Consider the following 17,527-nt stretch of genomic DNA (forward strand, 5'->3'; position numbering starts at 1 on the left):
TTCCATGCACTGAACTGGAACACTAAATACAACATAGCATAAGACAATTAAAACACAGATGGAGAAGCATCAATGTTTATAAAGTATGGTGATTATTATTAGGAATGATAAAATAAAATGTTTTTTTCAGCATAAATGAACAGACAAGTACAATTAAAATTAATTAAATAAGATGCCAGGAGTATACAAGATTTATAAATATCATGAAGTTTGACTTCTTAACATTCAGCCTTTGGCTTCTTGTTGATTTATAATATCCTTATGTTCTACAATAGGGGTCGATTATTGACTATATTAAACCATGACTGCGCAGTGTAAAGTCTCTTTCATTCTAAACCTCTTCCAAAATCAGTTTAGAGTTTATGCTACCATACAATGGGGTTGTAATTTCTGCTAAAGTAATAGTACTACAAATACAACCATCTGGTTGAAACAGAATATTTTTAATTAAAAAGACCATCAGACTTCATGTACAGTAACTGGAAACATCAAAACATGTTCTGATGAATATTATCTATTCAGTTTTATGCTTGCAACAAAAATCAGTAAAAGTGACATGACATAAATGTAAAGAATAATAAGGAGAATACACACAAGGTAAAGTGCCTATACTCAACCTAAATGTCAAACTGAGAACAGATCCATTGACATTTATACTGATCATGACTTAAGAAGAGTTGTAACAGTTGTTTCCTTTGTTATATTGCAATTTGTTTATTATATATACTATAAGTTCCAATGTTGGTATACTATTACTGTAAAGCCCTACATAAATAGTGGCACTTTATGCATACATGATTATGACTTTGCAAAGGCTGCCTTAAATTAAAGGTTACAAACTATTCCTACAGAAAACTGTCAAGTGTTGCAAAAAATGTATTCTGTGCTCTTTATATGTACGTTATATTAACTTGACATATTGACAAATCCAATTTATAATACTAGTCTCTAATAATATATCTCTAAAGTGAAAAGCTTTTCTAATGACAATCATTCACAGTATGAGAGTCTGCAAAGTAGATATCTCAAAGAAGGAGACAGCTACGCAGTTACCTACCATAAACTGTATACAAGAAGGCTTCTAAATTGTATAGCTTGGCGATGTAAGAAAAAGGATCTTTAAAAGAATCCAGCAGGGTTTGCATGTAACAATATTTATGCTTTTTACTTTTGCTTAGTTGGAAAATGTCCATGATGAATCGAGTGTAATAAAAAGCAATTTTAAAAGCCAGCAAATTAGTGGAGTTTAGTTTTTATCAGCAGGTTATATTTATCGTTTTTGAACTGTGTAAGGAAATAAGAGGGTCATTTAAAACATTCTGTTACTTAAGTGTGTTATTTATCTCACTGTAAGTCATGTTTGCCAATTAGTAGCTCTTATTCAGATGCTGCATGTAAATTTGTGCTGAATGCACTTTTGTTGCACTAACTTTCTTGAAATGTGTGTAAATTATGCTGCAATTTCAATTTGCTGATGCAATTTCATATTGAAATAATGAAGTTGAAAAGTAAGTTTTAAATTGAATGAGACATTTTCACATTAGCTAGGCATTTAAGAGCATTTTATTTTAAATATGTTTTCCTGTTCTAAATAATAGGTGTAGACATTGATCCTTGCAGAAGTTGTAAGATTGGTTGCTTGCAAAGACACTGGCTGCGTAGAGGCCTTAAAATATTACCAAACGTGAATATTTGTTTATATATTAAATAACTCCAAGCTCAAAAACTAGTTTGAAAAAACTTGAATGAATCGGATTCGTGTTCTACTCATCATTTTTCAAAAATTTTAAAAACTTGAAAAATGAAAATTGAAAAAAAAAACCACTTACATTTTGCCATGGACAACTCCCATTGACTTCTACAAAAATTCCCAAATTTTCAGATGCTGAAGTTTTACGTTCAAGTTTCTCACATTTTTGGCACAAATAGTGATGGTAAATGGAACATTTTCTATTTGGACCAGTGTTGTTAGTGGAGTACCGCAGGGCTCTGTACTAGGTCCCTTGCTTTTCAACTTGTTTATTAATGACCTGGAGGTGGGCATTGAAAGTACTGTTTCTATTTTTGCAGATGATACTAAATTGTGCAGAACTATAGGTTCCATGCAGGATGTTGCCACTTTGCAGAGTGATTTGTCTAAGTTGGGAAACTGGGCAGCAAACTGGAAAATTATGTTCAATGTTGATAAATGCAAGGTTACGCACTTTGGCAAAAATAATATAAATGCAAGTTATACACTAAATGGCAGTGTGTTGGGAGTTTCCTTAAATGAGAAGGATCTAGGGGTCTTTGTAGATAACACGTTGTCTAATTCTGGGCAGTGTCATTCTGTGGCTACTAAAGCAAATAAAGTTCTGTCTTGCATAAAAAAGGGCATTAACTCAAGGGATGAAAACATAATTATGCCTCTTTATAGGTCCCTGGTGAGGCTTCATCTGGAGTATGCAGTGCAGTTTTGGACTCCAGTCCTTAAGAGGAATAAAATGAGCTGGAGAGAGTGCAGAGACGTGCAACTAAATTAATTATGAGGGTAGACTGTCAAGGTTGGGGTTGTTTTCTCTGGGAAAAAGGCGCTTGCAAGGGGACATGATTACACTTTACAAGTACATTAGAGGACATTATAGACAAATAGCAGGGGACCTTTTTACCCATAAAGTGGATCACCGTACCAGAGGCCAACGTACGTGGTTCTTCACAGTGAGGACAGTGAGGTTGTGGAATACACTGCCGGATGATGTTGTGATGGCTGATTCAGTTAATGCCTTTAAGAATGGCTTGGATGATTTTTTGGACAGACATAATATCAAAGGCTATTGTGATACTAGTATAGATATGGGTATATAGAATTTATTTGAAAGTAGGGAGGGGTGTGTGTATGCTATGTTTTCCTATGGAGGGGTTGAACTTGATGGACTTGTCTTTTTTCAACCTGATTTAACTATGTAACTAGAATAGTACCTTTTGCACCACATACCAGAATGTATAAGATCATTCTTAAGTCAAAACAGGTTAGTATAGTAAACATATAACTAAGAGTAGCATTAACCCAGTGAGTATGAGTGTCTCTAACAAATATCACAATGACAGTTGTTGTGTGTGGGAGGTTGTTCTCCCACCCTGGGCTACTTTCTCATTTAAGAACCATTTTGAGGGGCAGCCCAATATTTTGTAGTTACCAGTCAGAGGCAGGTGACGCTGGCTTAGAGGAACTGGATCGATCTTCCCTGTTAGCTGGGCGCTTGCCGTGTTGGGTAGTTTGCCAGTTCGGTGTGAGTGGTTATTTGGGAGGTGGCGTCTTTGATGCTGGGGGTCGTGGAGGTGCAGTTATATCTAGTGGGGGTCCCACAAGTAGAAGGTGTAGCCATTGTAGAATTTCTGTACCTTTGTCCAGTTCTTTGATGTTATGTTTCTGATTTTAATAGGAGAAGTCTGAACGGGAAGTCCCAGCGGTACATGATCTTCCTTTGCTGAAGTGCTGTTCTAAGCAGTTTTAGCATCCTTCATTTTTGGATTGTGGTGGAACCAGGTTCGGGAAACTTTGGTATGTGCATCCATCATATGTAAGATGTGGTGCTTATCTTGCAGCCATCATTATTGCTTCCTTGGTGGCCAAATAGTGGAGACAGATAATATCCCGTGTAGGCCCTCCTGCGTTTATCGGGCCTAATGAGCAGTGAACTCTTTAAATTTCTTTACGTTGGTAATTCTGGAACAAGTGTGTCAATTACTTTTGGAATCTCCACTTGAAGGTCTTTGATTTTTTCCCTGATTTGCCAGTCTTGGTCAATACTGCAATTGTGTCACACCGACAGATTTAGTGTTGGACTGGTATTCTGTAAGTTTGCACCTTTTTTATCCCAGGTGGGACCAGGGCACCTCTCAGAGGCATCTGATCATGATCAGTAGTGCATAACCTCCTCTCATTTACAGTTTTATGGCAATTTACACACATGGCTAAGGTAGTGGCTGCTGTGACTGTGGCTTCCATTTGTACTACTAAGATAATGTATGCTCTATGTAGATATATGCAATTAAAACCCAAAAATTATGCTGTTGCTAAGGACCAATTGCAACCAATACTACCTCAAAGAATGAGGTTCAAACAATAATAAAGGTAATCTGATGTGTTTCCTGTAATCAATTTATTTCAATAAACGTCACTTTAAAAAAAACTTTGTGACTGGCCAGCCTGCTAATTAAAACACTTAATACCACATATAAATCATCACTCAGCAATTCATAAAAATAGTAAAACTTTTTTTGTCAACATGCAAAACTATATAAAAACAGGGGAAAAAAACAAATTTCATTAGCTATAGTATTAGTTCATATATCAAAGAATTTTCTAGCTGGAATCAATCACTGAAAAGATAATTTCACAAAGCAGAGTGTTAACTACGCAACTGCCTTAAGCCACTTTGATTAATCATGGGTGAACTTCAGATAATCAATTTCCTTGGCTTTAGTATTAGTTCATATACTTAAAAAGAATCTTCAAGCTGAAACAATCACATCATAAGGTAGAGTGTTAGTTCTGCACAGCTTTAAACCACCTTGATGAACCAAAAATAAAATTCAAATGAATTATATTCCTTTGCTGTAGTATTAGTTTATACTGTATATAAAAAAATGTAATCTGAAACAACCAAGCAGAGAGTGTTAGTTCCACATCAGCCCTGTAACCCTTAGGTTGATTATAGATGCAGCATTGCTTTAAAACATCATATAGCAGTGAGCGGTTAGTTGTACTGGGGGGTTTACTTTGAGCCTCTAGAAACAGAAGTAACTACAGGATTACTAGGGATTTGAGAGATAGGTAGAAGTAAATTGCTCCTTGGTACTCACTTGACACTGGATATAACACTGGCCTTAGGAAACCATGTCATCACTTGCCATCAACCACATGTCTATTCCAAATAAGGGGGGAAAGACTCTCATCCACTATAAGTACTCCACTCATGATGGTCTGCCTTGATTTTCTGCACTTCCTCTGTTTTTCTGCACTACTGTGTAGCTCACTGCTTCAATAGGTTTCATCTGCCACTCCTCTGCTGCATCAAAAAAGAGCTGTGCATTCCACTATGTCTTCAAGTAAAGTTTCAGCGGTACGCAAGCATTGCATAGGAGTCTATGAATATGCAAAATCAGGAGAGACTTCTAGAAACTTTCAGAAGTCAGGTCTCCAGTACATAAATGTGGATAGAGTAGGGCAGAGGGACACACTGGGCCCAGGAGAGGAGTGACCATATTGCTGGACCAAACACCTAAAGGAACTAAGGAAAGGTCTATTTAGGCTCTAGGGTTAAAGATTTTATTGAGTGTTCATAGGTGTGGGGTAAGAAATACTTGGTTGGGCTATATTGTGTACTATTTTAGTGCGCATATTTAAAGGGAAACTGTCATCAGAAAAATTGTCTTCAGTTAATAGTTACATAGTTAGTCACATAGTTAAATTGGGTTGCAAAAAGACAAAGTCCATCAAGTTCAACCCCTCCAAATGAAAACCCAGCAAACATACACACACCCCTCCCTACTTTTAATTAAATTCTATATACCCATACCTATACTAACTATAGAGCTTAGTATCACAATAACCTTTGATATTATGTCTGTCCAAAAAATCATCCAAGCCATTCTTAAAGGCATTAACTGATCAGCCATCACAACATCACCCGGCAGTGCATTCCACAACCTCACTGTCCTGACTGTGAAGAACCCCCTACGTTGCTTCAAATGAAAGTTCTTTTCTTCTAGTCTAAAGGGGTGGCCTCTGGTACGGTGATCCACTTTATGGGTAAAAAGGTCCCCTGCTATTTGTCTTTTTTTCCAGAGAAAACAACCCCAACCATGACAGTCTACCTTCATAATTTAAGTCTTCCATCCCTCTAACAAATTTAGTTGCATGTCTCTGCACTCTCTCCAGCTCATTTATATCCCTCTTAAGGACTGGAGTCCAAAACTGCACTGCATACTCCAGATGAGGCCTCACCAGGGACCTATAAAGAGGCATAATTATGTTTTCATCCCTTGAGTTTATGCCCTGTTTTATGCAAGACAGAACTTTATTTGCTTTAGTAGCCACAGAATGACACTGCCCAGAATTAGACATGTGTTATCTACAATAACCCCTAGATCATTTTCAGTTAAGGAAACTCCCAACACACTGCCATTTAGTGTATAACTTGCATTTATATTATTTTTGCCAAAGTGCTTAACCTTGCATTTACCAACATTGAACCTCATTTTCCAGTTTGCTGCTCAGTTTTCCAGCTTAGTCAAATCACTCTGCAAAGTGGCAGCATCCTGCCTGGAACCTATAGTTCTGCACAATTTAGTATTATCTATCAGGTGTTTAACATTCTGACACACCGCTGTGATTAAACCTTTCATTTATAACTAGATTATGGATTTTTCGGAACCATTCTTGATAACTGAAGGATAAAAGCATAACTTGTATGGATCCTAGAAAAGAAGGACACATACAGTGGAATGGCAGGGAGAATTTGCATAGGTCATGTCAATTAAAAAAAACGAACAAAAAAACATCCATTGCTTTTAACCACACTTCCAATCTGATACAATGATGCCCAGCATTAAATGGATTGGAGCACCCCAGCTTTGAATAGAATAATGACCAGCATTAAATGACCAACTTGCCTTAGTAGTCAGATTGAAAAGCAGCAAGATTTTGTGAGCATTTGGATTTGGGTAGTAAATGAAAGGACAAAATCAAAAGCAGCATATCTGTTGAATTGGGCATATATGGTAGCTAGCAAGATTAATATTTATTTCAGGCAGGAGGACAGAGGTAGAAGGAAGATATTAGGATATTATAGCTCAGAGCTGACACTCTGGGGCAAATTTACTAAAGTGCGAAGTGGCTAACGCTAGCGAAAATTTGCCAGTGTGACGTCATTTTGCCACTTCGCCGATTTACTAACGGGGTAGATGAGTCTACTACAAGTTAGAAAATGAAAGATCTGTATTTTTCCACAGCATCCTAGTAGATATTATATATCATGATATACTGTAGGTTCTTATTAAATTAAAAAAAGTGTATGTATCGCTGATTAATTCTGTCTGTGCTGCATATAAGTAAGAAACATAACGTAAATAAAAATTCAATATATTTATTTACATTATACATTATTTGCAATACAATGATCACATTACGTGCGATGAAATGTAAATTTAATTGATGAAGATAATTATCATGAGGTTAAAATATTGTTTATTTAAATGTTTATTTATTTAATTATTCATACCATTTCACATTCAGCATTGACTCTAGTGCAAAGTAAGAAATAGCACTTAATTCGGCTGCAGCACACATCTTGTTTTGTTTGTAAAGAACTGAATATAAATCTTATATAACTACAGCTCTATCTAGTGGTGAAAGCTGAAAATGAACAAACTCAAAAATTTAATATGTTTAAATGAAAAACATTAACATTAAAGCCAACATAATTTCCAGGAAATCATTAATTGTAATATAAAAGCAACGTACAGTATGTTAAAGCACATCTGGCCAGCATTTGTGTACAATGTTGTTCCTATATAAATAAAGGATGCAAGAATACGTCTAATAATAAAATTATTGTACAGGTATGGGATTTGTCATCCAGAAACCGGTTATCCTGTTAGACAATGTTCATCTCCCATAGACTTCATTTTATCCATATAATCCACATTTTTTAAGATTATTTCCTTTTTCTCTGTAATAATAAAACAATATCTTGTACTTGATCCCAACTAAGATATAATTAATCCTTATTGGAAGCAAAACTAGTCTATTGGGTTTATTTAATGTTTACATGATTTTCTAGTAGGTTTAAGGTATGAAGATCCAAATTAGGGAAATATCCATTATCCGGAAAACCCCAGGTTCCAAGCATTCTGGATAACAGGTCCCATACCTGTATAAGTATATATTTCATGTAAAACTTTCAGTACTTTGAATAGCCAACAGCTCAAAGATCATTCTCTCTTTTCTCCTTTCACCTCTCTTTATACAGATAGAACCATGCAGTGACAAGGAACACAGTTTCAATACTACACATAAATGATACCCTGTATTGTAGTTAAAATTGAGTGTGAGTAGAATGAGGCCAATTTCCTATGCAGAAAATGCACAGTAGTAAGAATTTAGGGATTGTAAATTACAATTAAAAATTGTAATAATTTATTTTCTGTAATCAGTTCTTCAATAAGCAATGTGGTTAGGGTTCCTTCTATTTTATTTAAATGTAAAGAAGCTTTTTTTTTCAGGTTGGACGGAAACAAATTCATATTAAAGTTGAATTGTGTTAAACTCAAAGCTGTACTTGGGTATTAAGGGTAATAAAAGGAGCAATTCTGGATGTTGTGTCATCTGAGGGTCAGATTGGTAGGCAGGCAAGAGAACACTCAAAAGTGTAAAATACTGGGTACAAAAGGGAGGGGGAGGAGGTAAAGGGATGAAGAGTGGTTAAGGAGGGTGGATAGAAAATGAGGATAGAATGCAGATAAAATATAACACTGAATTTGCAAGGGGTTAATGTCCAGCTAGTGCAACTATGGGTTACATGTTAATCAAACACCCCAGGCTAGGGCCCTCGCTACATTGAAGATTAAAGGTGTGGTGTAGTGCAACTACAACTCTCTCAGGCTACTGTGTTATAAAACAGGAAAAGAATGGGCGCCAGGAGGTTCTTGCAGTCAAACAGAATAAACGTTTATTTGTCAGAGACAAATGATCCTCAGGGTTGTATTTACATCGGATGAGAAGAGATTTCACTGGCGCACAAGCGTTGGTTCAGCAGGGCTCCAAGGGAAGAAACCAGGGTATGTAAGGTGTGCGGTTACGGTACCTCTAATTTCGTTTTGTACTTACATCGGTACAGAGGCATATGCAGAATATGTGCACACCCTGCTCACACAGAGCTGACAGAGGTAGATGGAGAATATATATAGGCATCTACACACACACCAAACAGAGCCAAGCGGATGTAGTCAAGGCAGTACAGCATACCTCCAGGCAGAAATACCTCACATATGGTCTGGATCCCATCCAGTCAGGGAGGAGAGCCTAAAGCCTGTCACCCTATCCACTGTGGTCCCTTCACTGTAGGCAAATCTTACAGCCTGGGAAGCTACTCCCTTCTACAATCCTTGATGGAGCACAAAGCTGCTCTTTCTCTCTTACATCTCAGCCTTACTCTCCTAGAGCATCTATAACATTATATTCCTGCCACTCACTAGCCTCATTCACAGGTCCCTGCTCCCCGACTTGTCTCTCTAGGGGTGCCCAGGATGTAGATTGCGGAGCTGTTCCCCTGCCCGCTATTTTGCTAATTTTAAGCGTCTTCAATAAAGCCATAAAATATGTTTTAATTCAATGGTTCGTACCCGCATCATACTTGGAACCGGTTGCACCACACTACTACCTCATTCCTTGATGATTATTTCACCGCAGCCAGAGTGGATCTTGTTGCTCTACCGGTGGGCGGATTACCTATGAGGACCCAGTCCCCGCCAGGATAATGTCTCCTTTCTTCTCTATTGTAGATTGCAGTCTACCAGTAGATCACGTCACGGTAGACCACAATCTGGGGCCCAGCGTCACTGACTTGAAGAGAAGAGGAACGAAGGAGATGAGCAGCGCAGCACAGCATGGAGGGAGGGGCACAAGCGGCACGAAGGGAAGAGAGGGGAGAAGAGCGGCACAAAGAGAAGGGAAGGGAGACGAGCAGAACAAAAGGAAGAGAGGGGAGACGAGCAGCACAAAGGGAAGAGAGGGGAGACAAGTGGCACAAAAGGAAGAGAAGGGAGAAGAGCGTCACAAAGGGAAGGGAGAAGAGCGGCAAAAAAGGAAGAGAGGGGAGATGAGCGGCACAAAGTGAAGGGAGAAGAGCGGCACAAAGGGAAGGGAGACGAGCGGCACAAAGAGAAGGGAGAAGATGGCACGAAGGGAAGAGAGGGTAGATGAGTGGCACAAAGGGAAGGGAGAAGAGCGGCACAAAAGGAAGAGAGGGGAGACGAGCGGCACAAAGGGAAGAGAGGGGAGATGAGCAGCACAAAGAGAAGGGAAGGGCGAAGAGCGGCACAAAGGGAAGAGAGGGGAGATGGGAAGGGAGAAGAAGGGAAGGGAGAGGAGCAGCACGAAGGGAAGAGAGGGGAGACAAGTGGCACAAAGAGGGGGTAAGGGAGAAGAGTGGCACAAAAGGAAGAGAGGGGAACAGAGGAGGAGGAGGAGGGAGAGCTGCAGGCACGGAGGGGAAGAATATGGTAGGGAGGGGAAGGGAGGAGAGCTGGTCATTAAGGGGGGCGGTAAAAAAAATTGCCATGGTCAAAATTTTTTACTGCACATTATCATGGTAGATCTCCTGATGGGGGCCAGGTGTCGAGAGTAGATCCTAGCGTAACAAAGTCTGGTCACCCCTGCTCTAGAGATACTGGTCCCTCTAGAGCACATGGCTTTTCTGGGCCTTGCTGTACCCAGGCCCCCCTGCGTACATCCAGCTGGATCAGCATCCAGCAGCCAAAAAGGAAGATCCACCCCTTCACACTCACTATACCAAAGTGTGACAGGGTGTGGTCACAACGCCTCCTGGCCAATAGCACAACTATGCAAATTATATCTTGATACATGGGCATCTGCCCAGCAACTAGGGAGATCAGGAAGTGTAGGCAATTAAAGCCATAGGGACAACTTACACAAACAATAAAGATTTAAACATTTATAAGCATATAAAATTAACATAATAGCTTTACATCTAATTTTCTCACAAACTACACTGAAAGGTCATGAAACTGTGTCCAGACTAGGGGGCAGATTCACTTCGAGTGAAGGATTCGAATGAAAAAAATTCGAATTTCGAAGTATTTTTTGGGTACTTCGACCATCGAATTGGTTAAATTCGTTCGAATTCGAACGAAATCGAACGATTCGAACGAAAAATCGTTCGACTATTCGACCATTCGATAGTCGAAGTACTTTCCCTTTAAAAAAAACTTCGACCCCCTACTTCGGCAGATAAAACCTACCGAAGTCAATGTTAGCCTATGGGGAAGGTCCCCATAGGCTTGCTAAACTTTTTTTGATCGAAGGATATTCATCCGATCGTTTGATTAAAATCCTTCGAATCGTTCGATTCGAAGGATTTAATCGTTCGATCGAATGAAAAATCCTTCGATCGAACGTTTAGCGCTAAATCCTTCGAATTCGATATTCGAAGTCGAAAGATTTCAATTCGAGGGTCGAATTTCGAAGTATTTTTAACTTCGAAATTCGACCCTTAGTGAATCTGCCCCTTAATGTTAAGCCTTACTTTATTTTCTCTAATATGAATGAAATTGAGTTTAACTGAGTACTAATACTCTCTCTGTCCTTCCGTTGTTTTTATCTCCATGTGTTGCCATTCCTGAAATATAGATCTCAACCCATTAACAATAGCCTTTTCCCATTAAAAATCTAAAGCATAACATTTAAAATCCTTTATAACACAAGAAAATCTGATACACAATTACTCTGCTAGGATTATCTTTCCTATAAATTGATTTTGAACCCACATTTTTTAAACAATACCAAATTAGTGGGACAAATCAGAAGGCTCAAAGTTAAATTATACCAGGTTTCTCTCTTATTAATTAACGACCAAGTTTTCCTGCTTGGGCCTATTCTTACTGTGTCTTTTAATAGCAGGCTGATATAGGTGATCACAAATCACATGTTTAGCAATCAATAAGACTGGTCTATAAATAAAGGCACTATGTTTGCCTAGGAGCAAATGAGATGGGTGTGTGCATGAGTTCAGGTACTGTGCAAGGTCAGTGTGTGTGAAAAATAGCATTGACAGTAATTCAGTTTGCATACTTGCAAAAACTGTTTTGCGAAAAAAAATTCCACCACCAAATCGTGGCGAATTTTTGCGGCGGTTTTGCAAATTAATTCACAGGTGACGAATCGTGGGAATTCGCAGCGAATTCGTGCCTGGCGAATAAATTCACCCATCACTACTGCTGTGCACAAAGTTTACAATTTCTCTGTAACATAAAGTAAAAATGTAGCTCAAAGCAACACATTCTTCTCAAGCAAAGCATCACAAGTATAGGGAATGCATCAAAGACCAAACAATTGGCTGCTATTTTTTTGGAGAAAATTTGCCAAAATGAAAATTAGCAACACCATCTCCTATTTACTAAAAGGCGAAGAAGACAATTTGCTAGCAAAAACCTCAGGGCTAGAAAACTTTTGAGCCGTTTTGTCATACAAATTTTTGCACTGAGGATGAAGCTAAAATTCAGTAATTCATCAAAATGTGAACGTTTCCATTTGTTACCCTTTTCACCAAAGTCTAATTTGCCAGGTTCTGAGTGGTGAATTAGTGAAGCTAGCTCCTCAAAATGCATACTCTATGTCACTGACACCATGGGGCAGATGTATCAAGAGTCGAATTTTGAGGGGTTAAATCCCTCAAAATTCGACTGGGGAATAGAATCGAATAGGGAATTCGGGTGAATTTACATGCTGGCGAATAGTCGAATGGGCGAATATCCGCCCGGCGAATAGACGAGTGACCGAATATTCAATCGAAGGATTTTCATTCGATCGAATGATCGATCAAATGCCTTTTTATTCGATCAAAAACTTAGAAAAAAAGCCTATGGGACTTTCCTATAGGCTTTTAAAGCAATTTGTTAGGTTTAATCCGGCGAAGTAGGCAAATGATTTTTAAAAGAGACAGTACTTCGACTATCGAATGGGCGAATAGTCGCAGCGTTTTTTCGCTCGATCTATTTGAATCATTCTACTCAGGCAAATTTACGCCAATTCGAGTCAAGTCAAGGAGCACAAAAAACTCTATTCATTCACCCAGAGCTTAGTGAATGTGCCCCCATATGTTGTCCTGCAAGAAATACATCATATCCAGGTGCCAAAACACTGACGTTTGTCATAAAGTGTCATGATTTAAATAAGTTGCAAATGTCAAACATAAATATATTTAACTAGCTGTATTGTTAATGAGTGTGCATTTAATACATTATGATGACCATCCTCCCAGAAAGAATTTTGTATACAATGCTCAAATGAATGTAACTAAAGAATGTATGTGATTTTAACCTGTTCATTGTTTTAATAAAAAGTCATTCATATATGTTGAGGGTTTGTTCACTCAGAACTTTAAATCCCTTTATTGCATTGTATTCTAAATAGCTTATCAATGTTGATGTTGATCTATAACAATAATATTTGGTTTCAGTGTGTCACTTTGTTCTTACTGCAGCTGACAACAGAGTGTTCAATTGTGTTTTTGGTTAGAGAAATGTGTTTTTATACATCTTCTGCGAAATTATAACACTATCTAATAAATGTGAACATTATTTCTTACATACTTACTGTATATTTACAAAGCAAATGTTTCCTAGTAAAAAATATACAAAATTATTTACCAAAACCACATGATTTATTTTTTTTAACATTTAACTTTTTTTTGGCTTAGTTCTTTTCCAGGATCCCCACCCTATTTTAAGTGTTTGGAGCTCTCTCCACTTGAGGGTGGGCTCCTGGCTTGCTTCCTCCTGGTTGGCTTCCTGGCTAGCCTGAGGTGCTGGCTCCTCAATAGCCTCCTGGTTGTCCTCCGGATTCCTCCAGGCTTGGCTCTTGTGTTGCCATTTGGATATCTAAGAAAAAATATATTGCATTTATTTATCTATCTATTTTTGCTCTATTTGTTTTTTCCCTCTATTTTTTGGCATATCTTTACATTTTGCCTCATTTCCAGATAAAGTTCAGTAGAGTGATGCAAAAACAGCCTTAAATGAATACATATTAGAAACATATTAGACCAACCATATTAGAAATTAGACGTTGGGCTCATTCTGCCAGACTCCATGAAATCATCTAGCCAGATGTCTATGAAAAAAGTATTAAAAAAAATTTAAATTTCACGAAAAATTATATCACAACACAATATTTAAAAAGATTAATACATACTAATGCATTACACGAACTAATCTCTTTTCACAAGCATTTAAATCAAGTGTCAGTGTAGCCTATTTTTTATAAAACCTCTTCAAGCATGAATATTCATACTGGAATAGTAAGAGACATTTCTATTTGCCAAATAATTTACTTCAGCAGTGTCCAACAACGATACATTCTCCTCACTTACAGCCCCTGGGCCACTAGCTGTAGGCTGATGCTCCTCCATCTGGCCCTCTGCCACTACCCTGGGAGTAACTTGTCTTCCTCATGGGAAAGAAGTATTTTGTAGCATCACATATTTGGGGTCCCTCCTTTTGATATCATTCCACATCCTTTGAAGGATGCGGATGTCAAAGGCACACCCAAACATGCTCCATAGTCTTCTTTGTAGCCTTGCCAACATGTGCTTTTTATGTGCCTGTTTGTGATGGACCCATACAGGCACATTGTTATAATCATGACTGAGCAAAAACCTAGTGGATTGGTTAGTCAGCGCCCCAAATCCTGGCATATTGTCACATCAATAGCAAGACAAACAATAAAATGGCAGAGCAGGACATGTGACAAATGAATGGCGTTAACCAATATAACATGAATGCAATACAGTTCATTTCAATATGTTAATGTGTCAATGATATTTAATATTGAGAATGCAATATTAATATAGAATGACATAGCAGAATTCACCTTTTTGTTTTGCTACGACTTTTCATTGATGATTTAACACAGGGACAAATGTCTCTAAACGCAAAATTCCATCAACGTTATTTTAAAGTGACTTGTAAAAAAATAATGTGCTTCACAGTCATCCTGTGAGATGAAACAATCCAACATTTCTGTAACTAATCTAAATGATTGTGTTGTCCTCAAGCATAGTATGCAAAAACTGTTTTGACACATCACAGTGTCAAAATGCATTGACAAACTGCTACAGCGTGTTCCTAGAAACCATTTCATGTCCTGTAACAAAGGTTAATATTGCGAGGCTAATTAGTCATTAATTGATTGTTTCCCAGAATGCTTAGATAAATCCTGCCAAAGACTTTTCTGTCCCTTTGCCAAGGAGAAGATTGGCAAAGATTTGTATGGTATCTGTATATCCTTGCTGCACAACAGTAATAATTTGCAAAAGGACATTGTATGTGCTGCAGCTGGAATACTAATGTTGAGGAGAAGGTAGCAGCATAGGAGAATTTTGGAAAGAGTAACCTATTCCCAAAATCAGAATGCCATTCATCTTTCATGAAAGATTCCCATTAGTGGATAATTTGTCTGACAAAGAACAAGTATGCAAATTGCATCCCCAAGGTCATGGTCTGGGGCTTGAGCACCAGGACCCCCTGCCAATATTGGTAAGTTAACCTTGATATCTACTACAATCAATACTGGGTACTCCCCTTTTTGAAACTAGTCTATTGCAAAGAAATTGTTGGAATGTTTTGCTTGAGTTGTCAGGTGATTCTTGAGCTATATGGCCATATAAGAGATGACCTTGAGCGGATGATGGCTAGAAGTGCCGTGGATATGTAAACTGCTTTCAGTCTTATATTTTCTTGCTAATGGACCCTTCCAACAAATTTTCTCTCAGGTGAGTGACCGTTACTCCACAAATTCACTAAACTTTTCCATTATGTTACCCCTTTCACCAGAGTTTCTTTCACCAGGTAATACCTGGCGAACTGATAAGATGAAGCTAGATGAAGATCTTATCCTATTGTTTATTAGTATTTGAGTACATATTCTGCCTCTGGCTATAATGAAGGAAGTTCTTGTGAGAACTTCCAGAAGTCATAAACAAATTAGGAACAAATAGGAGTATTAGGTCATCGACTAATTGAGTTCACTAGTTTCTCTCATACAAAGCTTCCTTATACAAGATGATAGGTTATAAAGCTCTTGTGTACACGATATTGGGTTCAACAGTTGTACAGTTCTTTTTCTTATAGAAGATATTTCTATCAAAGTAATATTTGTATCAAAGTATTACCCTGAGCCTTTATTGATAAAACTCCTCTCATTACACATTCCCACTTCAGTCCCGGCTTTTTGCTCAATTCTCTAGCCTTAAATATTTAAATATTACTCTGTACTCAACCTCTTGGCTCTTACATTTATCTGTTTACCATAAAGTTGTCCTGTCTTTGCATTCAGAACAGAGCTGAAAACAAAAACTGTGGTACCGTGTTAGCCAGTAGAAAAAAAATCAAATAAAAAAAACAAATAAAAACAAAAAGTATTGTAGAAGTGATACTTATATTGGCTAACAATAAAAATACATTGCAAGCTTTCAGAGCACCAAGATCCCTTCATCAGGCAAAAGTTTGCCTTTAACCAATAGATGTTTAAAGCAAACTTAAAAAATACAACTTTATCATGCCAAAGTGTCAGGCCGTGATCACAAATGGTGATACATCATGCCTAACTGTCTAGCATTTATTAGTGAACTTTAACAAAGCTTACTTCTGGCTTAGGGAGGCTAAGCCTCCCGGAGTCTTCATTATAATCCACCTATGCTTTCAAGATTTGCTAAAATATATGGTGTATGCTAAAAAATTTTCATCAATGCTTTTGGCTTTAGATGCAGATTTTAGCACACCATAAATCAGTTTTTCCAAAAGTGTGGGGTGACCATTCTAGGAAGACCTAAACCAGCGGAAGGGGGTGCCCTACCTGAAGGCTGATTATTTTGAATTTGAGTGTTAATGATAATTTATCTTATTGGGTATAACTGCAAATGTTACAATTTGTATACATTTGCAACCTTCTTATAAGCTATGAAGTCCACATAAACATAAATCTTATTCTGTCTTATTCGAGATTTCACCATCACTGTGTATTAATGCTGTTCACCTAATAAATAAAATCTGCCTATATTTATCTTCCAGGGTAATACTGAGGGCAGAATTGTCCCTAATCATTTTAATCATAATCATAGTTACAGTATTAGAAGCACAAACATATTCATGTGATAGTTCAGATATAATTTTTAACAACTTTGGTGTTATTACTCTGATCTCTAGAAACTTAGCCATAAAGCATGACTGAACTGGCAAAAGCATATTACCAATGACAATGATAGCTCATGAGTCCAGTTAAATCCCATTTGCTTTAAAAATAGACAGGCTCATTTACTAAGGTAAATCACAATTTTCAGATGGAAATCTCCATGTTTTTTATCCAAATACAGTGTTTTTCTACTGAATTCCAGCATAAATGCCGGCACATTCTAGCAACCTGAATGGCATGCACTAATGTGGATGTAAATTAGTGTCCATTTGGCAAATTGTTTGGAAAGTAGTGTATGCACAGTTTCTGCTGTTATTATGCTAGAATGGAGACATTTCCTTTGCACAGAATAAAATAGCTGCATTAGCATCCACAACTTCTCATCTTCTCATCTAGTAAAACCTGGAACTACTTATATATCCAAGCTGGAGCTAATTCCAGGCTTACCTAACGATGGGACAGACTAGGAGGGAATTTTATTTAATATATTCAAATTAAAGAAAAAAATCAACAGAAAAGTGTTACAATCAGATACATATGAAATATTGCAATTCA

This window comes from Xenopus laevis, chromosome 8S, assembly GCF_017654675.1.
Source record: "Xenopus laevis strain J_2021 chromosome 8S, Xenopus_laevis_v10.1, whole genome shotgun sequence".
NCBI classification, from domain to species: domain Eukaryota; kingdom Metazoa; phylum Chordata; class Amphibia; order Anura; family Pipidae; genus Xenopus; species Xenopus laevis.